Here is a 22,559-nt window from a genome sequence, read left to right as displayed (position 1 = left end):
TCTTGGTCCTGATGTGGGTGTCAACATTCTCACACGAAGAGTCACATAGCTGCCTTTACACTGAGACTATTGGTCCTGTTCCATCTCAGTTTTGCTGAAGTGGCTCTTCAGATTCAGGTAGGGGTCCTTCCCCAGCCCTGCCTGGATATGTCAGGCCAGGGATTGAACATGGGACCATCTGCATGCAAAGCAGCTGTTCTGCCACTGAGCTATGCCTCTTCTCCTTTGTGACCGCTTGTGGCAAGAGGTCAGAGTGGAACCTCTTGCAGTCTCCTCTTCTGAGGAGGAGGAAGAAAGAGAAAGGGCTGCTGTGGTGGACATAAACTGGTTTCTGGGTCTAAAATATGGCAACTCGAGCACATACTGTGTGACATTGGTGTGGCTGGAGAGTCTTTGTCAGAGATAGGCCGGCAGGTGTCTGGATAACAATATGGATGCATAATAAAATCCCCCAGCAGCCCAGCCCTAGGAATATGTTAACTGTTTTGAAGCATATTTCCAGGCAAGTGTACTCGGGATACTTAAATATAATAAACATGATTAGGATTGAAGTGTAAGCTATACAGCTTCACAAAGAATACAGTGCTGAATCCTTTCAGCACTTTCAATATCAGCCGATGTGTGTACACATGCCCAGCCAAGTAGAGTTCCCTCTCTGGTCCACACACCGGAAGAATAAATGGTTTCTAGGTGGTTTTAATGGCTGCCTTTGCAGCAGTCCTTTCTGTGACATCCTGTGACTTCGTTTTGCTTTGTTTTGATTTTTTGCTTTAAGGAGTTACACTGGCATCACCATTTCCACCCTAATCCGAACAATGCCCTTGGCTCTGCTGTTTAGCCATACAGAATCCTCTGCCAGAGAGGTTTTCCCTGGTAATATTCTCCGATTACAACAGCTTTGTGTCTAGCAGGGGGGAGAGAAGGACCTTAAATGTTATTAAACCTCATCAGCACTATGAAAAAAAGGTAAGTGGTTCACCAGCAGCCCGCATTTCCTTGACAATACCACAAGTCTTCCACAGGGCATAATCCTTTAAGCTCAGGAGTTTGGTCACTTTTGTTCTGATTATTACAGCTCAAAAGATTTGACACTGACACACATCCTCCAAACCACTTTCCAGCCTTTTGTTATGCCAACATGTTCTTGTGGAAACAGAATAATTGATTCTTATTGTGGCCTGTGTTTAGAGTTCTTAAAAACTCACAGTGTACCCAATCCATTGTGACTTGATGAAGTCATCCTTTTGCAGAGTTAGTGTCCCATTAATCTATCAGTCCCCACCCCCTGCCCAGGACCCAACAACCAAAACAAAATAATCTTTCCATCTGGAGCACAAGGCAGATCTGCTAATTTACAGAAGATGGAATTTATGGGAGATGGATCTGTTAATGGACAGTAGCCAAGTTAGATGGAAACCCCACTATTAGTGTTAATGGCTTCTGATTGCTGGATGCCAAGGGCAAACCAAATGGACTGACTGCTACATCATCACGACCTGCCTGTGGGCTTCTTTCCCATGACGTGTGGATGGCAACGGATAGAGACTGAATGCTGAACTCTATGGACCTTTGATACAACCTTGCAAAGCAGGTCTTTGTGATACAGTCCAGCCATTGCATTTTCTTGCATGCTTATGGGAAGCATCCACGTACAAATGTACTGCGTGGATAATGTGCATGCTGCTGACTGGTGCCAGGAGGGTCCATGATCTGCTGGATCCTGGAAGCAACTCCTGTGATTCAAACAACCCAGGAGAGAAAAATTGTTCAGTAGCCACAACAGCCAGTTTTTCAAAGTGAGATTTCCCATCTTCATATACCATGACAGACCATGGTTCAGTGGTGGAGCATCTGTTTTGCATGCAGAACCTACCAGGTTTGAACCTTGTCAGCACATCCAGGTAGGGCTGTGATAGATCCCTGCCTGAAACCATCCTGGAGAGACATTGCCGGTCAGTGTGGGCAATACTGAACTAGATGGAGCAATGGTCAGAGTCAGCATAAAACTATTATTATTATTATTTAGATTTTTTTTGTCACTTGTTAGCAAAGGTTCCAAGTGACTTACATTTAAGACTATAAACATAAATATGTTATACCATTAAAAATTCAAACAAAGCATTAATATTCTCAAGCAAAACACCTACAATTTGTACACGCACACACAATCCCCCACCCCACCCCCAGTAATAGTCACAGGAAGCTTTGGCAGCACACTTAACAGCTGAACAAAATCAGCTCAGTCCATCAAAAGCCTAAGTTGAAAGGTAAGGCTTTTCCTTGTGCTGAAAAAATGTCAGCAAAGGTACCAGGCAGACTTCGACAGGTGGAGAGCCACAACTGAAAAGGCCCTGAATAGACTTCCTGCGTTCCTATAAACAATCAGTGCTTTCAAAATAGCCAGAGCAGCTTGTTTTGCCATTGGGAAAGGCGTGAGAGTGCTTTTTTGCCAGGTTACTTCATGTTCACTCTCTGGCTATCCTCAGAAGGCCAGGAAAAATTAGCATCTGAAGAAAGGGATATGGTGGTTTTATGTGATGGCTTTTGTATAATTGGAGCAATTGTATAATTTGTTATTCAGCCAATGAGCAAAAATATACATCTGTAAGTAAAATAAAGGATAAGTAAAATAAAGCAGCTGGCAAACTGAATAGAAAATGATGCACGTGAATTACAGCATGACCCTCAGACAAAGCCCTCTCTGCTTTCTAGGACTCCAGTTAAACCCAGATTCCTCAACAGTGCACCGTCAAAACAAACAGCAGCATTAAACCAGGCCACAGCATTTGATAAATTGAGAGGGATTTCCTCCCCAGCCCCTCCACCCTAAGTACAGAAAGCTCTCTGCAGCCGGTTTTCCTGTGTTCTGCATAGTCATCCATCTTCTCAGACGATGTTTGTTTTGTGCTTGCCAGCAAAACATATACAGTAATTTAGCTTTCCCATAATCTCCCAGCTATAATCCAGACAGATTTCTCCTGGATTTCTATTATCTAGATTTAGCAATATGTTGTTCACTGGGCAACTTAAATTGCTGCAAAGCCTTTAGTCCTCACAATAAACATATTCTGATGCCCCTGATAATGGAGACAGCGGATTGTTCTGGACATTAAGCGCATGTAAACTTGTATATTTGGAAGGGGCACAGGTTGAACAGCTGGGGCAAAGCTTGAATGGGGTCCACTAATTTCACTGCACAACAAAAGCACCATCTGATGTTTACATGAACCCATCATAATAATGAGGGGAATGAGATCTAGAGGATCACCAGCAACAACTATGACATTTATTTGCAAGGAGCTTTGGAGGACAACAAATATTTTCCTTATGATTTCAAAAAGATGGAATGGGAGATGTGTTGGGTGATTGCAGGATTACAACCAAGGCTACAGCCTAAACAATAGGAGTAACACTCATGGAACAAAGTGACTCTTACATCCGAGTAAACCTGCATAGGATTGCACTGTAAAGCAGCTCTCTTCTGAGGCCCATTCCTTATTTTGCTTTTGCAAGTCTGCCACTGGGAATTTGATACGCTAAAGCAGGCAGAGAAGGGAGAAGCTGCTTCCAGGTGAACACAATCCTGAATTGTCTTCAGATGTAAAACTCTGGGTCACTGCTTAAAACACCATTTGCTTACCTTGTTTATTTTCATGCACGATGTGTCCTTCTGTGGCATAGTTTATTATTTTCCCCATTTTATGGAGACAGAATTGAGGTTGAGCTTGGGATAGCTCAGTCAGTAGAGTACGAGAGTCATGGGTTCAAGCTCCACTGTGGTCAAAAGATTCCTGCATTGCAAGGTGTTGGACTAGATGACCCTTGGTGTCCCTTCCACTCCTTGTCAAAGACTATACATTAAGGAACCCTTATCCTGAGCTTTGCCTACTAAACTGACTGGCAGTGGCTTTCCAGGGTTTCAGGCAGGCATCTTTCCCCAGCCCTACCTGGAGAGCCCGGGGATTGAACCTGGGGTGTTCTTTGTGGAAAAGAGATGCTCTGCCACTTAGCTACAGTCTTTCCTCACTTCCGTAGTGAGACAACAGGTGAGCTGGGATAAGAATCCCTGTTTTCTGTTACCATGTTAACAACAGGCACATTAGGAAGCTGCCACAACCCACACCAGAGTGGTGTACAGTGGTGCCACAGGTTAGAACTTACCGTATTTTTCGCTCTATAAGGCGCACTTGACCATAAGGCGCACCTACTTTTTTTGGGGGGGGGGAATTCAAGGGGAAAAAAAATATGCGGCTCTTGGGGGCTTTTGCAGGAGGTGGGGGAAGTGAGAGAGCCTCGCTCTGTCCCTTCCCCCACCTCCTGCAAAAGCCAGGGATAGCTGCGCGAAGTCTCCCCAGGGCAGCGGGATGAAGGCTTTGCAGGCTATCCCAGAGCTGCTCGACCCAAAGAGCCTGTCCGCTGCTCCCCGCGCTTGTGGGGCTGGCGGTGGGGAAAGCCGAGCTTTCCTCACCGCCAGCCCCGGGGAGCAGCAGGAAGGCTTGTCGGGGCTGGCGAGGGAAGCCCGGGTCCCCCCCCCCAGCCCCAGGGACCACACATTCACTCCATAAGACACACAGACATTTCCCCTTAGATTTTAAGAGGAACAAAGTGCGTCTTATGGAGCGAAAAATACGGTAATTCATTCTGGAGGTTCATTCTTAACCTGAAACTGTTCTTAACCTGAAGCACCACTTTAGATAATGGGGTCTCGCACTGCTGGAGCACGATTTCTGCTCTCATCCTGAAGCAAAGTTCTTAACCCAAGGTACTATTGCTGAGTTAGCGGAGTCTGTAACCTGAAGCGTCTGTAACCTGAAGCGTCTGTAACCTAAGGTACCACTGTACTAGTAAAGTTTGACATGCAGGAGCTACGGTAATCATGACAGCTCCCATAGTTAGGCCCCCCAAAGGGAACCAAAACCAGCAGGAAGTTTGCTGCTCATCTAGAACCCCCAAAGAGCAGCAGTTTATTAGGGCCAGCTGCAATTACCGGTAACATGACCTGGCAGAAGGTGCAGTAGTGGCGAGCATGCTGAACTTGGCTGGGGAAACCTGGGCTCACTTGACGGAGTGATGTTGGGCCAATCATTGCCTGAGCCTAGTCTTCTCCAGGGGGGAGAATAATGAGGATAAAGTGAGATAGCCCACTCTAACTCTTAGGTCAAGGGAGGAAGGGTAGGAAACAAATGTAAACAGCATTAAAGCACCACGTGGTTCACAGATTGCCATTTCACATGCTAATGAGACAAATTTTAAACAATTTCACAACGTTTTGGTTAGTCCTAATAAAGGTATTGCCCAGCTACGGATTTTGGACCAACACAGCTTTGTTCTTATGAACCAGCATGTTTGCCTTTGTTTTCAGAAATACATTTTGAATGTTTAATGATGACATTTATATGACACTTTTCCTGTGCTCAGAATAATGTTATGTTGGTACCTAACACCTGGGAAAAGTGAAAGCCGTGTTTGGCAATATGAAGACCTGGAAGATATCCGTGTGGCAGGTCCTGGTGACCTAAAAGCAGGCAGAAGGTTCTGCAAGGAATCAAGAGAGTCACTCTCTACTGTGAGCAGCTAGATCTATAGCTGAGCTAGAAAGTGTTCTGACTGCAGAGGCAGCAGAGCCAAACCAAAGTCAGCAGCTTTATATATTTTTTATTTATTTGACACTTTTGTCATACGAGGGAGGAAACAATATGGAAAATAGTACAGTCAACAAGTGGACAACATCAGTAATATTTCTGCCAAATACAATCTGGTTAAATTATATGTATTAATAGCCTGCCCATCAGTTCAAGCTCTCAGGGCAGGTTCAACAAAACCATTTAAATAACAATTAAAGGTTAAACCCCCTTCATGGATCACTGCCTTGCCGTGGCGAAGGGGCTTGACTAACTCAGAGAAGCTATGAACTATGCCGAGCAGGGCACCCAAGATGAACAGGTCATAGTGGAGAGTTTGACTAAACGTGATCCACCTGGAGGAGGAACCAGCAAGCCACTCCAGTATCCCTGCCAAGAAAATTCCATGGACAAAGACAACAGGCATATAAAAGTTATGACGCTGGAAGATGAGCCCCTCAGGTCGGAAGGCGTCCAACATGCTACTGGGGAAGAGCGGAGGACAAGTACAAGTAGATTCAGAGCTGATGAAGCGGCTGGGCCAAAGCCGAAAGGACGCTCAGTTGCGGATATGCCTGGAAGTGAAAGGAAAGTCCAATGCTGTAAAGAAAAATATTGCATAGGAACCTGGAATGTAAGAACCATGAACCTGGGTAAGTTGGATGTGGTCAAAAATGAGATGGCAAGAATAAATATTGACATCCTGGGCATCAGTGAACTAAAATGGACGGGAATGGGCGAATTCAGTTTGGATGGCCATCATATCTACTACTGTGGGCAAGAAACAAGTAAAAGAAATGGAGTGGCCCTCATAGTCAACCAAAGAGTGGCGAAAGCTGTACTGGGATGCAATCTCAAAAATGATAGAATGATCTCGATACGAATCCAAGGCAGACCTTTTAACATCACAGTAATCCAAGTTTATGCACCAACTACTGGTGCTGAAGAAGCTGAAATTGAGCAATTCTATGAAGACTTACAACACCTTATAGAAGTGACACCAAAGAAGGATGTTCTTCTCATTATAGGGGATTGGAATGCTAAAGTAGGGAATCAAGAGATAAAAGGAACAACTGGCAAGTTTGGCCTTGGAGATCAAAATGAAGCAGGGCAAAGGCTAATAGAGTTCTGTCAAGAGAACAAGCTGGTCATCACAAACACGCTTTTCCAACAACACAAGAGACGACTCTACACATGGAACATCACCAGATGGGCAGCATCAAAATCAGATTGATTATATTCTCTGCAGCCAAAGATGGAGAAGCTCTATACAGTCAGTAAAAACAAGACCTGGAGCTGACTGTGGCTCAGATCATCAGCTTCTTATAGCAAAATTCAAGCTTAAACTGAAGAAAGTAGGAAAAACCACTGGGCCGGTAAGATACAATCTAAATCAAATCCCTTATGAATACACAGTGGAAGTGAGGAACAGGTTTAAGGATTTAGATTTGCTGGACAGAGTGCCTGAAGAACTATGGATGGAGGCTCGCAACCTTATACAGGAGGCAGCAACGAAAACCATCCCAATGAAAAGGAAATGCAAGAAAGCCAAGTGGCTGTCCAACGAGGCCTTACAAATAGCAGGGGAGAGAAGGCAAGCAAAATGCGAGGGAGATAGTGAAAGATACAGGAAATTGAATGCAGATTTCCAAAAAATAGCAAGGAGAGACAAGAAGGCCTTCTTAAACGAGCAATGCAAAGAAATAGAGGAAAACAACAGAATGGGAAGAACCAGAGATCTGTTCAAGAAAATTGGAGATATGAAAGGAACATTTCATACAAAGATTACCATAATAAAGGACAAAAGTGGTAAGGACCTAACAGAAGCAGAAGACATCAAGAAGAGGTGGCAAGAATACACAGAGGAATTATACCAGAAAGATATGGATGGATCGTACACCCCAGGTAGTGTGGTTGCTGACCTTGAGCCAGACATCCTGGAGAGTGAAGTCAAATGGGCCTTAGAAAGCACTGCTAATAACAAGGCCAGTGGAAGTGATGGTATTCCAGCTGAACTATTTAAAATTTTAAAAGATGATGCTATTAAGGTGCTACACTCAATATGCCAGCAAATTTGGAAAACTCAGCAGTGGCCAGAGGATTGGAGAAGATCAGTCTACATCCCAATCCCAAAGAAGAGCAGTGCCAAAGAATGCTCCAACTACCGCACAATTGTACCTACAGTGGTACCCCGCAAGACGAATGCCTCGCAAGACGGAAAACCCGCAAGACGAAAGGGTTTTCTGTTTTGGAGGCGCTTCGCAAGACGAATTTCCCTATGGGCTTGCATCGCAAGACGAAAGCCCATAGGGAAATGCTGGCGGTCGGGAGCAAAGACTTTCGCCCACAGCCGGCCTTCAGAAGAGGACCTCTTCTGAAGGCCGGCGGGGGGCAAAAGTCTTTGCTCCCCCCCGCCTGCCTTCCCCCCCCCGCCTGCCCCGGGCGATCTTAAAATGCTGGCGGGCGGGAGCGAAGTGTTCGCTGCCGACCCCCAGCATTTTAAAATCTCCCCGGGACAGCAGAGAAGTCTCTGCTGTCCCGGGGAGATTTTAAAATGCTGGGGGTCGGCAGCGAACGCTTCGCTCCCGACCCCCAGCATTTTAAAACGCTGTTCCGAAGCGGGGCGGGGGGGGCGGGAACACCTGCCCCAGCCGCCCCACTTCGTAACGCTGTTCCGAAGCGGGGCGGGAGGCGGGAACACCTGCCCCAGCCGCCCCGCTTCGGAACGCTGCTCCGAAGCGGGGCGGGGGGCGGGAACACCTTCTGAAGGCGGGCGGGGGGCGAAAGTCTTTGTCCCCCCTGCCTGCCTTCCCAGGGGCTTTTAAATCGCCCCGGACAGCGGAGAAGTCCTCCGCTGTCCGGGGCGATTTTAAAATGCCGCCCGCCAGCATTTTAAGATCGCCCGGACAGCGGAGAAGTCCTCCGCTGTCCTGGGGTTTTTTAAAATGCTGGGGGTGGGAAGAAAAGCCCTTGTCCCCCCCCCCAGCCTTCAGAAGAGGTCCGGGGACAGACTGTCCCCGGACCTGGTCTGAAGGCGGTTTCCCTAGGAACGCATTAATTGATTTTCAATGCATTCCTATGGGAAACCGTGCATCGCAAGACGAAAAACTCGCAAGACGAAGAGACTTGCGGAACGAATTAATTTCGTCTTGCGAGGCACCACTGTATTTCACACGCTAGCAAGGTTATGCTTAAAATTCTACAAGGAAGGCTCAAGCAGTATGTGGACCGAGAACTCCCAGAAGTGCAAGCTGGATTTAGAAGAGGCAGAGGAACCAGAGACCAAATTGCAAACATGCACTGGATTATGGAGAAAGCTAGAGAGTTCCAGAAAGACATCTACTTGTGCTCTGCTGTGCTCTGCTGCCCAGGAAGACTTCCCTGTGGTGAGTGCCTGAGGGCCCTGCTCTTGCCACTTCCCATCTGGCCTGGGGCGGGGCCTGAAGCCTCACAAGGACTGCTCTGCTGCCCAGGAAGACTTCCCTGTGGTGAGTGCCTGAGGGCCCTGCTCTTGCCACTTACCATCTGGCCTGGGGCGGGGCCTGAAGCCTCACAAGGACTGCTCTGCTGCTTGCCTCCCCTGTGTGAGTGCCTGAGGGCCCTGCTCCTTCTTGCCACTTACTATCTGGCCCAGGGTGGGGCTCCACAAGGATGGTTGCTGCCACTGATGCTGCTACTGCCCAGCAGGACCCGGAGGGGTGCAGAGTTCTTTTTAACATATTTTTATTATTATTATTATTAAATAGTTTCCTTTCCCTTTAGATTTCTTATATATGGGGGTGGGATGGATGTTTGGGTGGGCTTGGGACTTTGTTAGATTTTGATGAATTTGTAATTTTTGCAGTTTTTATTTGTATTGTTTTATTGTTTTCTGGGTTGTTGTTTTTTGTTTGTTTTTATTGTTATAAGGTTTTATTGTTTTAGGCTGCGAAAGAATAACATTAATTGCCATCAATGGAGGCTACCATGAGGCCTGGGATTGCTACCGTGGAGGGGCGAGGGAGGTATGGCGGTGGGGGCAGATGTTATAGGCGAAGGGGATCGAGATATGGACACGCTCGTACCCCTTCCAATCTGCGCCCCATCCCGAGGGACGAGGGTAGGGTGAGCAAGGATTACTCACCTCCGTCACTGGTGCTGTGCAATGCCAGGTCTATAGGCAATAAAACCGCCACCCTGCGAGATTTCTTTATCTCGCAGGGGGTCGACCTGGCTTGTGTGACGGAGACCTGGGTGCGCGAAGGGGCAACAGTTACCTTACGAGAGATGGCGCCCCCGGGTTTCTCCGTCCTCCACCAGTCGCGGACTGTGGGCTGGGGGGGAGGGGTGGCATTATTAATCCGGGAAGATTGTCCTTTCAGGGCTCTACCATCACCATCGATCCCTGGCATTGAATGTGTTGGCCTAGTGTGGGGCTCCGAGGAGAGCTTGGCTGTCTGGCTGGTGTACCGGCCACCTAGCGCACCAGCAGCCACCCTGTCAGGCCTATTGGAGGCGGTGGCCGGCTGGGCCTTGGAGTTCCCTAACCTATTGGTATTGGGGGACTTTAACATCCATGCTGATGCCACTCCCTCCTCACAGGCTCTGGACCTGGTGTCTTTCATGGCGACACTAGGGCTCTCCCAGTTTGTTTCGGGCCCCACACATCAAGCAGGCCACACGCTGGATTTGATCTTTGGCGTAGGTATAGATGTGATCATGTCTCCTTCGATGAAGGTGCCATGGTCTGATCACTATGCTCTGAAAGCCAGGATTGACTTTCCACCCCCACCCTGCTTAGGTGGCGAGCCGATTTGGGCTCGCCCGCAGAGGCTGATGGACCCTGATAGATTCCGCCAAGCCTTGCGGGACCTTGCTCCCCCTGGCGACTCATTGACTGAGCTTGTTGAGGGCTGGAATACCCAGCTCCTGGCAGCCATTGATGAGATCGCACCTAAGCGCCCTCTGCGACCCCGCAGAAACCGGGCTCCCTGGTTTACCGAGGAGCTCCGGAAAATGAAGCGGGACCTCAGACGGCTAGAGCGAGTATGGCGGGGTGCCCGTGACGGAGCCTCAAGAACATCTTATAGGGCTTTTATGAAAACCTACGAGATGGCAGTGAAGGCTGCTAAGAAGTCATACTTTTCGGCCTCCATTGCATCCGCTAGCTCTCGCCCAGCACAATTATTTAGTATAATCAGGTCTTTAACGTCCCTTGAGGGACAGCCAAATTTAAATAACAATTTGACACACAGCTGTGAGGCATTTGCGAGCTTTTTTGCGGAGAAAGTCTTGTTGCTCCGCCATGACCTCCCGGCCAATTTGAATACAATAAAGGAACTGGAGGCCCCTCGACTGTCCTCGGGTCCAGTATTGGACCACTTCGACCGGATATCCCCAGCCGATGTGGACAGACTCCTCCGAGCTGGAAAGCCCACCACCTGTCCTCTCGACCCGTGCCCGTCTTGGCTGATTAGAGCATGTCCAGACGAGGTGCGGGCCCTCCTGGGGGATATCATCAATTTGTCCCTAGGCACGGGGACATTCCCAGGGGAACTGAAGGAGGCAGTGGTGCGCCCGCTCTTAAAGAAAACATCATTAGATCCTTTAGATCTATCCAATTACCGCCCGGTTTCGAATCTTCCGTTCCTGGGTAAGGTGATTGAGAGAGCGGTTGCTGAACAGCTTGGTGGGTTTCTGGATGAAACATCGGCTCTGGATCCATTCCAGTCCGGCTTCCGCGCTGGTCATGGGACCGAGACGGCTCTGGTTGCCCTAACAGATGATCTTCGTAGACAGCTGGATCGAGGCGGGTCGGGGCTGCTGATTCTTCTAGATCTGTCAGCAGCTTTCGACATGGTCGATCATGAACTTCTGGACCACCGCCTTGCCGACGTGGGGATCCAGGGCACAGTCCTTCAATGGCTGCGCTCGTTTCTCTCTGGTCGGGGACAGAGGGTGGCGCTTGGAGGGGAATTGTCATCGCGCCACTCCTTGGTGTGTGGAGTACCTCAGGGTGCGATACTCTCCCCGATGCTTTTCAACATCTTTATGCGCCCCCTCGCCCAGCTTGTTCGGAGTTTTGGGCTGGGTTGCCATCAGTATGCCGATGACACCCAACTCTATCTGTTGATGGATGGCCATCCTGACTCGGCCCCAGACACATTGACCAGATGTTTGGAAGCTGTGGCTGGATGGTTACGTGGGAGCCGGTTGAAGCTAAATCCTTCGAAGACAGAGGTCCTGTGGCTGGGACGGGGCGATATGGGATTGGGGGGACAACTCCCATCTCTTGCGGGGGCGCAATTAGTGCCAGCACCGTCCGTTAAGAGTTTGGGTGTAATCTTCGACACCTCCCTTTCCATGGAGGCGCAGATTGCAGCTATAACAAAGGCGGCATTTTTCCATCTCCGCCAAGCTAAGCAGTTGGCTCCTTACCTCTCTCGCCCTGACCTAGCCACTGTGATCCATGCGACGGTCACCTCCAGACTGGATTATTGTAACTCGCTCTACGTGGGGCTGCCCTTGAGACTGACCCAGAAACTCCAGCGGGTGCAGAATGCTGCAGCGAGACTCCTTACGGGGTCTTCGCTGCGAGACCACATTCATCCGGTGCTATACCAGCTGCACTGGCTCCCGGTGGAGTACAGGATCAGGTTTAAGGTGCTGGTTTTAACCTTTAAAGCCCTATACGGCCTAGGACCCTCGTACCTACGGGACCGCCTCTCCTGGTATGCCCCACAGAGAAACTTACGGTCTTCGAATAAAAACATCTTGAAGGTCCCAGGCCACAGAGAAGTTAGGCTGGCCTCAACTAGAGCCAGGGCTTTTTCGGCTGTGGCTCCGATCTGGTGGAACACTCTGTCACAAGAGACCAGGGCCCTGCGGGACTTGACATCTTTCCGCAGGGCCTGCAAGACAGAGCTGTTCCACCAGGCCTTTGGCCAGGGCACAGCCTGACTCCCTCCCTCGGCAATCTTCGCGGAGCTCTGGCCCAATAGTTGCCAGTGGCTTGAATTAATTAATTTTATAACGAATGATTTTAGACTGGTGTTTATGCTGTACTTTTGTACTGTTTTATTGTTGTTAGCCGCCCTGAGCCCGGCTTCGGCTGGGGAGGGCGGGATATAAATAAAATGTATTATTATTATTATTATTATTACTTCTGCTTCATTGACTACGCAAAAGCCTTTGACTGTGTCAACCACAGCCAACTATGGCAAGTTCTTAAAGAAATGGGGGTGCCTGATCACCTCATCTGTCTCCTGAGAAATCTCTATGTGGGACAAGAAGCTACAGTTAGAACTGGATATGGAAGAACTGATTGGTTCAAAATTGGGAAAGGAGTACGACAAGGCTGTATATTGTCTCCCTGCTTATTTAACTTACATGCAGAATTCATCATGCGAAAGGCTGGGCTGGATGAATCCCTAGCTGGAATTAAGATTGCCGGAAGAAATATCAACAACCTCAGATATGCAGATGACACAACCTTGATGGCAGAAAGTGAGGAGGAATTAAAGAACCTTTTAATGAGGGTGAAAGAGGAGAGCGCAAAATATGTTCTGAAGCTCAGCATCAAAAAAACGAAGATCATGGCCACTGGTCCCATCAGCTCCTGGCAAATAGAAGGGGAAGAAATGGAGGCAGTGAGAGATTTTACTTTCTTGGGCTCCATGATCACTGCAGATGGGGACAGCAGCCACGAAATTAAAAGACGCCTGCTTCTTGGGAGAAAAGCAATGACAAACCTTGACAGCATCTTAAAAAGCAGAGACATCACCTTGCCAACAAAGGTCCGTATAGTAAAAGCTATGGTTTTCCCAGTAGTGATGTATGGAAGTGAAAGCTGGACCGTAAAGAAGGCTGATCGCCGAAGAATTGATGCTTTTGAATTATGGTGCTGGAGGAGACTCTTGAGAGTCCCGTGGACTGCAAGAAGATCAAACCTCTCCATTCTTAAGGAAATCAGCCCTGAGTGCTCACTGGAAGGACAGATCGTGAAGCTGAGGCTCCAATACTTTGGCCACCTCATGAGAAGAGAAGACTCCCTGGAAAAGACCCTGATATTGGGAAAGATGGAGGGCACAAGGAGAAGGGGACGACAGAGGACGAGATGGCTGGATAGCGTTCTCGAAGCTACCAGCATGAGTTTGACCAAAGTGCGGGAGGCAGTGGAAGACAGAAGTGCCTGGCGTGCTCTAGTCCATGGGGTCACGAAGAGTCGGACACGACTAAACGACTAAAACAACAACAACAACAAAGGTTAAACCCCTAATTCAAGATTTCAGCAACACTACTTACTGCTACTATTCTTCGATGTACTTTACATTTACAATATTGAATGTACTTATACTTATTACCTTACTCTTAATATATTTTCTAATACTTTCTAATACTTTCTCATAACATCGTACCATTTTTCCTTATTTATGTTTGATTTACACATGGGTCATTCAAATGCTGCCATAGATGTTATGTCATTATTATATTTTTGTAGGTATTTCTTAAACATATCCCATTTTTGAGTGAATGATTGTTTTGTATTTCCCCTCAATCTATTTGTTAATCGAGCCATTTCTGCATAGTCTAGTGACTTATTCTGCCATTCCCTTACTGTTGGTACTTTCCCCCCTTTCCAATTTGATGCAATTAGTAGCCAGGCAGCGGCTGTCGCATGTAAAAAGATTTCTCTTATATTTTTCGGGATATCACTACCTAGAATTCCAAGCAGAAATGGTTTATTTTTGTTTAGTTAGAAAGTACAAGAAAAGAGTACGCATAAGTACAAGTTTAAATAAATATTGAATGGTATAATTATTTAAGGTTATCATCATCATTACCTTTTCTGTGTACGTGTATTTAAGATTGTGTATGATATCCATGGATTCCAATTAATAATAATTAAAAGGGGTGGGGAGAAAGAAGGGGCTTGAAACACTGGTCTCCAAGGTCCTCACCCAACATCCTAAATATTACACCACACAGGTTTGACACTGCAAAGGGAGAAGGCAGCAAGCTTTTACGTCACTCATCCACCCCAAAGGCATAGGCAAAGAGGCGCCTCTTGATCTAGTGATGGAAAACACAAAGGGACGCATCTCAAAGTGGAAGAAGTTCCATACCCTGGGGGCCACCACAGAGAAGGCCCTCTCATAATAAAAGATGGGGAGTGGGAAAGTTTATGGAAGAAGAAACTACAGTGCCCAGCATGGCCAACAGTCATGGGATGTCGGGAGTTGTAACCCAACAATATCTGGAGAGCACTTGGCTCCCACCCCTGCCGTACTGGCTAAACTGATATTGAAATAATATATGCTGGTAATGGAGATATAAGCGGCAAAATTAACTCATTCAGAGATACATCACCCCCTTTTGGAATTGCATTGCTCTGCCCCAGGCAGACTGCTAAACTACTGGTGCAGTTCATGCTCATACGTTCCTAGGGCTGCTTCTGAAGTTATGCCTTCTGATCACAGAGGGCAGGGGTGAGGGCTGTGCCAAAGGGAAATGGGTTGTAGCCAGCCTTGCAGGACTAAAGAGTGAGACAAAGTTGGTGATTGTTCAGTATATTTTACTAACTCAACCAAATTGGTTTCATAGATTGTGCAGCTGTCAGTATGGAGTTGCTTTCTTGCGCAGGCATAAAAACAATAGTAGGCTGGGTTTCTCTCCTTGTCTGAGAGTGTGCACTTATCAAACGCACTTTTTAGTTCTCCTGGCTTGAGTTCAGAGCAGCTCTCTTCTCTGGTTGCCAAAGACAGAGGGAGGGGAACCCAAATTTAGCTTGGCCCTCGTTATCGGTGGGGTGGCTAAATTTATCCTTAGACTGGCTGCTCTGTCGAGCCAATTTCTCCTTGTCTAACCTGCTCTAAACTGTAGTGTGAGAAACTATATGCACACTACCCCCCCCCCCCCAATTTTTACTCAAGCAGTGCAACACAAAATTGTTTGGGCTGAATAAGTTTTCAGTTCATAGATCTGATATTGTCAGAGGCTCCAATGCTTAGTATATATTTTAACGTGAGTCCCTTCGGCTTCGTAATTGTGCTTTCCAGTGCAAATTAAAAGGTATATAAAGGAATTTATTTGTATTTATTTATTGAAATAACTACTACCTGCTCTTCATTGTTCACACAAGGCCAGAGCAAGGGAAAACACTGAAATACAATAAAGTGATTATTTCATTTAAATACAATTTCGTATAAAATCAAGCAGCATACTAACGGCATAACTACATCAGTCAAGTGAGGGGCACTATTTTAACCAAATGCTTGGGTGAATAGCCATGTATTTACCTCCATTAGCATTGGTGCTGCTTGCATCTGAGAGGGGAGGGGGGCACTACAGAATCAGGGTGCGGCCACTGCTGAGAGTGCCACTGCATTATATCTCAGAGAACTGTGGCACCATGAGGACACCCCCCCCATGACCTCAAAGTCAGGGCAGGTAAATAAGGAAGCAGGTGGTCTTTCAGGTATCTAGGTTCCAAGCTATGTAGGGCTTCTGCTGTCAAAGCTAGCACTTTAAATCTGGCTCGATAATGTATTGGCAGCCAGTACTGAGCTGTCAACACATGTGTTATATATTAAAGGTGAGCTGTCCCTACAGGCAGCGTCTGAATCTAAGGCAACTCCACATAGAGTGAATTGCAAAAACCCAGCGATGAACTTACCAATGCATGAACTAGAGAAGCCAGACAACCCACAAGGGCCTTGGCCTGTTTGTGTGTCTGGTTCATCCTTCAAGGACTCAGTGTCTGGCAGCAGGTCAGGGCTAGGCATGGCAGAGGCCTTTTGCCATGTGCCTCCCATCTTCTGAGGAAGGTGCAGAGGGTGGCAACACAAGAATGGGCCTTTTCAGGGGTGGCTTCCCAGTTATGGAATGTTTCTTAGAGAGAGCTGCCAGGCACCATTATTAATAAATGTGACCATTATTTACAACATTATTAACAACTGCAATTGTTGTAACCCGCCCTGGGGCCTTAGGGTAGAGTGGTAACAGCAACAACAGCTTTTAGACACCAAAGACATTCCTGTTCTTTACTGAGGGATCCTCAAATCTGAATTTTAGTAGGGTGGGAAAGGATTTGCACTTTTTTTGTTATTGCCCAATGAACACCTTTAGTCAATTGATGTTGTGTTACTTTTTTAGTATATTTTAAATTGTACATCATACCTGCTTTTATAATTGTATGTCATTTTAAGACACTGTTGTAGTAAGTAATGGATAAATGCAATTAATAATAATAATGTTTCCCAGAACTGAGCTCTACTTTGACCTTGAATAAGTGTCAACTGAGGAATTGGCTCTTCTGGATAGAAGGGACCTGCAAATAATTAGAAACACCAATTTCGCCCCCCCCCCCCCCAATTTGTATCCAGAGCATTTTAGAGCTAGTTATCAGACAAACCGGCTTCCTTAAGAAATGCCTTTATTAAGCTGTATTTCCAAGCGATGCCCACTGCAGTCTTGGATGGCCGCTACAAGAACATCCCATACCAAAATAGACTTTGAATTTGTGGTCAGCCTCAGGTGGAAGACATCACTCATTATCTGTTAGCCTGCTCCTTATATAAAGATCCAATTGCTTTCTGAAACCTTTGCTCATACAAGCAAGCAGATACGCCCTGGTAGAAATGGTCCGGTTTCTTGGAGTGACAGTAATAGCTTCAGAATAGCTTAATAACACAGAGTGGTTCTCTATGCACTGGCTGCAAGAAAAAAAATCACTATAAATTATTGTGGTGATTTGGAGGTTTAATTTGAAATCAAGAAGGATTTGAGTTTGTTGGTGTCTCTAATAACCCCTCTCTTACAGCATGGATGTTGGCTCATATTATGGATCTGTATTGTTTTATTGGTACTGTTTGTCATGGTCTTTGGCTAGAACAATAATCTTATATGGAATTGAAAATTAATAATAATAGAGCCAGGGCAAAATAAAAAATTAAAAGACAATTTAAAAATAGCATCAAATACATTAAAAAGTTTCATACAGTGGTACCTCTGGTTACGAACTTAATTCGTTCTGGAGGTCTGTTTTTAACCTGAAACCGTTCTTAACCTGAGATACCACTTTAGCTAATGGGGTCTCCCTCTGCCACCGGCACGCGATTTCTGTTCTCATCCTGAGGTAAAGTTCTGAACCCGAGGTACTACTTCCGGGTTAATGGAGTCTGTAACCCGAAGCGTTTGTAACCCGAGGTGTTTTTAACCTGAGGTACCACTGTATTTTGGTAAGGTAAATCCCCCACCCCTCTCTAAATTTCACTGTCACCAGCAGTTAATGGGAAGCTGCCAAATGAGTAATGCATAGCAATCTCCAGTGTAGCACACAGGACACAAGGGACCAAGCCCTGGGACTTCCCCTGCAAAAGAAGGAGCAATGACATCGCCTGCCAGAGTCGTGCCAGGCCAACTGGCACATTTTCCTTTCTCTAGCAAGTGACTGAGGTGGTAATAAGGATTTCAAGTTTGCTTCTGAGTCCCAACAGCTGCTTTTCAGGCCTATCCTTGGAGGCTGAAGGTTGCAATTATGAACTCCTGTACTTCAACACTCACCATCACACTATTGCTGAAAGCTAACTGGAGTCTGCATAGGCAATTATAATAGATATTTATAAGATTTTGTATTCTATAGTGATAATATAATAATAATAATTTATTATTTGTACCCCGCCCATCTGGCTGGGTTTCCCCAGCCACTCTGGGCGGCTTCCAACAGAACACCAAAATACAATAACCTATTAAACATTAAAAGCTTCCCTAAACAGGGCTGCCTTCGGGTGTCTTCTAAAAGTTGGGTAATTGTTTTTCTCTTTGACATCTGGTAGGAGGGCGTTCCACAGGGCGGGTGCTACTACCGAGAAGGCCCTCTGCCTGGTTCCCTGTAACTTGGCTTCTCGCAGCGAGGGAACTGCCAGAAGGCCCTTGGTGCTGGACCTCAGTGTCCGGGCAGAACGATGGAGGTGGAGATGCTCCTTCAGGTATACTGGGTCGAGGCCGTTTAGGGCTTTAAAGGTCAGCACCAACCCTTTGAATTGTGCTCAGAAACGTACTGGGAGCCAGTGTAGGTCTTTCAAGACCAGTGTTATATAGTGATGTTTCCTCTTTGGCTTGCTGAATCCGTGCCATGGTGGGGAGCTCCTGTTGCTCTGTCCCAGCTTCTGCCAACCTTGCAGTTCGAAAGCACACCAGCACAAGTAGAGAAACAGGTACTGCTGCGACAGGAAGGTAAACGCCATTTCCATGCACTCTGATTTCTGTCACGGTGTTCTGTTGCGCCAGAAGCAGTTTAGTCATGCTGACCACATGACCCGGAAAGCTGTCTGTGGACAAAAGTGTACACACACACACACACACACAGACACACATCACAGGGTGGTTTACAATACAAAAATACAGAAATACATAACATAGTAAGGGTAAAGGTACCCCTGCCCGTACGGGCCAGTCGTGTCCGACTCTAGGGTTGTGCGCCCATCTCACTTAAGAGGCCAGGGGCCAGCGCTGTCCGGAGACACTTCCGGGTCACGTGGCCAGTGTGACGAAGCTGCTCTGGCGAGCCAGCACCAGCGCAGCACACAGAAACACCGTTTACCTTCCCGCTATAAAGCGGTACCTATTTATCTACTTGCACTTAGGGGTGCTTTCGAACTGCTAGGTGGGCAGGAGCTGGGACCGAAAGACGGGAGCTCACCCCGCCGCGGGGATTCGAACCGCCGACCATGTGATCGGCACTGAGGTTTTACTCACAGCGCCACCTAGGAAGGCTATAAATGCCCCCAAATAAATATGAGCGTGCAACCCTAGAGTCGGTCACGACTGGCCCGTACGGGCAGGGGTACCTTATAGCCTTCCTAATAACTGAAATTTGCGAGGTGACTTAGAATACATTTTAAAATGCAATAAAGTAGATAGGATTTTATTATGCAAGGGGCAAAGTTGTATACAACACTCCCCACAGTCTCCCGGAGGCTGTTGAGAGCAAGGAGTGCCTGAACTGCAGCTGGCAGTATTCAGCTGACCAAGGCAGGGCAGAAGACAGGGCTGCTAGTATTTATTCAAGGCATAACCAGCCCAGGGGCTTCGGCCTGCCAGTCATCACAAGGCCCAATGTGGTACACACCCTTCTTCCCAGGTGTCAAGGGGAGGCAGTGGTCGTAGGTGGGACAACACAACCACACGGCTACAGGAGAAGTCAAGTGGCAAGGATGCTTCCAAGGGGAGGGGCTATGCCCTGCCTGGGTATAAATGGTGTTAAGTGGGAGCCACCCCAGCGCCCCTCAAAAGTTGCTGGACTCATCAGCACCAGCAGATGTGGCCATTAATTTGAGAGGATGGGAGTTCTGGTCCAGCAACATCTGGAGAGTACCATATCAGCTACCCCTCATGGTCATGAAAGAGAAAAAGCTTTTCAGATTGTCAGTGCTCTTTCCCCAAGTCCCAAAGGAGCTGAGGAAGAACCATTCACCACAAGAAAGAGAAGCCAAACGTCCTGCATGACACCTGTGCTCTTCTCCTCCAACTATGTGGCTGGGAAAGGTGTGTTCCTGAGACAGAAAACCAGTGCTAAGATGGCTTCTACCTCTCCCCCATTAAAAAAAGGAAGCCAGCCACCATTTATGCTCTCCTAAACTCATTTGGAAGTGGGGAAAGGCATGTGCCTCAGGCACAAGCCAAGGGCCAAGATGGTTTTGTCTTCTCCACTCATGACGGAAGAACAAGCCAGTCTCAGTTCAAAGTGGCAGTCAGGTTCCTTTTCCCTTCCCCTGAGGAGAAGGCAGTTGGCCGTCCCGATTTCCCCCTGCCTCACTTCAGAAGGTGTCTTCTGTTTCCCGCCTTTTTACTCAGTACTGGCACCAGCACTGTGGTTCTTCCTGTCTTCTTTTCCCCTTCAGCATCTCACAGGGTAGTGCTTTGGAGAAAGATGACCACTCTGCCTCCCCTCTCCTCTTCATGAGACCCAGGGTCAGAGGGTGGCAGGAGCCAAACAGCAGGCCTGAGGCCTGGCTTTGGGCAGAGGGCTGCTCCTCAGTAGCCTTTAGCCTGCCACCTTCTCCCTTCCCCATCTGAGGCACAAGCAGGAGTGGAGCTGCCCAGGCGCTGAAGCAAATGCCAGACCCAACAGTGTTAGGGTCGTAACTTCCAGAGGACTGATGTGCTGACTTCTTCCCCTCCTTGAACTGGCTCTTTATTGGAGCTTTAGCCTTCAAACAGCTTCCCAGAAAGCATTGCTCTTCCTGAAAAATGGCCTTTCTCTCTGGAATCTGTTAGGGAGCAGATTGGAAATGGGGATCCCAGAATTTTAGACCAACTACAGTCCAGACATGGGGCAAATATTGCCCAGTGCAAGAGAAGCTTTCTGCACACTTCTCTCCTCCGGCCTGCTGTTATAGGAGAGCCCACCAAGAGCAGGCCCAGAAGAAGCTGTCTTATCCCGTCACACCTTGGTTCATCCGCCTGTGTTTCACTACTATGCTGATTTACAGCTCTCCATGGTTTCAGTGAGCTGAGTGGAGATTTTAATCTTGCCCCCCTCCCATCCCAGTCAGACATTTTCATCACCAAGCTAGCTCTCCAAAAAGAGCCAGTTAAATGTTAATGGTACTATTAGAACTCACAAGCTTCCCAAACTTGAACTTGGCTTCCAGCCTTTAGAAGGTGTCCCTTCTTCACATAAGGCACAATCAACCATTGGGACTTGCTGCCACAAGTGAGTTGGTGACGGCTGTGAGCTAGATCAGTGCTACTCAAAGTGCTGGTCCACAGACCAGTGCCAGTCCGTGAGCCATAGGCTGCTGGTTCACAGTGACTCCTCTGCAGTCCAGCTTGGGTGGGATGCTTTAGGGGCCAAATATGGTACCGGTTCCTGGTACAATGGATATTTTTTCTGCCAGTCCACATCAGATAGCTTGACATGGCTTCAAAAGGGCCTTTGACACATTCATGGAAGCCAAACTTCACTTACAATTTGCTCTCAGCCGTGGTCTCTAACTGCAACCTCCATGCTCAGAGACAGTATACCACAAATGGGGGTAAAAAAGATGTGTGACCTTCTTTGCTCAGGAATTCCTCACTGTCCTCCTGTTGTGGAGGAAAGATGGACACCACGGAGCCCTTTGGCCTCTGCCAGCAAGGCAAATCCTCAGGTGCCCAATGGCTCTCCTGTGTCATAATTCATGTGATCTCAGGTGGTGCGATCCACTGCAGTCTACTCAGAAGCAGCGTGGAACCCGAGGCTGCAATTCCCGACCCACATTCTTGCATATGCTGAACGCCACGGGGCACGTGCAGGAGCGCGACGCTGCTTCCAAGCCGCGTTCCCTCGCGCTCTGGAGTTCTGCAGGCAGAAGACGACGAGTAGAAGTCGAGGCACCTTACCTTGGCATCAAGTCCCGCTGCGTTCCGCTGGCCGGCTGCTCCTTGCCAAGAAGCGAGCCCTCAATGCACGGGATTGAAGCCGCCTCCCTCGTGCCTTCCTCTTCGCCGGGGGCGGTTCCTCCGAAGCATGCCTAGGGATGCCAGGAGTGGGTCTCTCCTTCCGGGCAACAGAGCAGGAGCAGCGACAGCAGCCGCCGATGCCAGCCGCTGGAGCCGGACCCTGGGAGGCAGCGAACACCTGCGACGGCCGGGGCGCTTGGGGGGCGCCCATCTCTCCGGGCCGAGCACCAGAGGAGGCGGGCAGGCGGCTGCGCCTTTTCTCCTCCTCCTGGGCCGAGCGCGCGCCCTACTTCGCTCGCTCCCTGCCTCTCCCGCGACAACAGGAGGGCGGTCGCGCCAACTGAGGCTGCGCGCACGGCAGGCTGTCCGGCCGGCCGACCGACCGACCAAGTCGGCAGCGGCGGCGGCGGCAGCCACAGGAGGCTGCAAGGCGGAGAAGCCAAGCCCGGCGGAGGCGAGGTGCTGCTGCTCGCGCTGCGCGGCTGCGGGCTCCCTTTGGCCGGCCTTCCTTGT

At 48.1% G+C, this 22,559-nt stretch overlaps 1 protein-coding gene and 1 long non-coding RNA gene across 3 annotated transcripts in view; both read right to left on the bottom strand.

The window, feature by feature from the left end:
* Positions 1 to 13,522, bottom strand: part of TCF12 (transcription factor 12) — a 236,997-nt gene extending 223,475 nt beyond the window's left edge. For both annotated transcript variants that reach the window (XM_080980742.1, XM_080980729.1), the window contains exon 1: positions 13,519 to 13,522. The gene's annotated coding sequence lies outside the window, so the exon portion shown is untranslated. The remainder of the gene's footprint in view (positions 1 to 13,518) is intronic.
* A 3,495-nt stretch (positions 13,523 to 17,017) lies between these two features.
* On the bottom strand, positions 17,018 to 22,309 carry LOC308462877. Its single transcript, XR_013979404.1, has 3 exons — positions 21,987 to 22,309; positions 18,662 to 18,931; positions 17,018 to 17,314 (listed from the first exon to the last, which is right to left on the bottom strand). It is a non-coding gene; the product is annotated as an uncharacterized lncRNA (long non-coding RNA).
* Between the last annotated feature and the right edge of the window lie 250 nt (positions 22,310 to 22,559).

Source organism: Podarcis pityusensis, assembly GCF_964106645.2.
Source record: "Podarcis pityusensis genome assembly, chromosome: 14".
Lineage (NCBI taxonomy): Eukaryota > Metazoa > Chordata > Lepidosauria > Squamata > Lacertidae > Podarcis > Podarcis pityusensis.
This window is presented reverse-complemented; position numbering and strand designations above follow the sequence as displayed.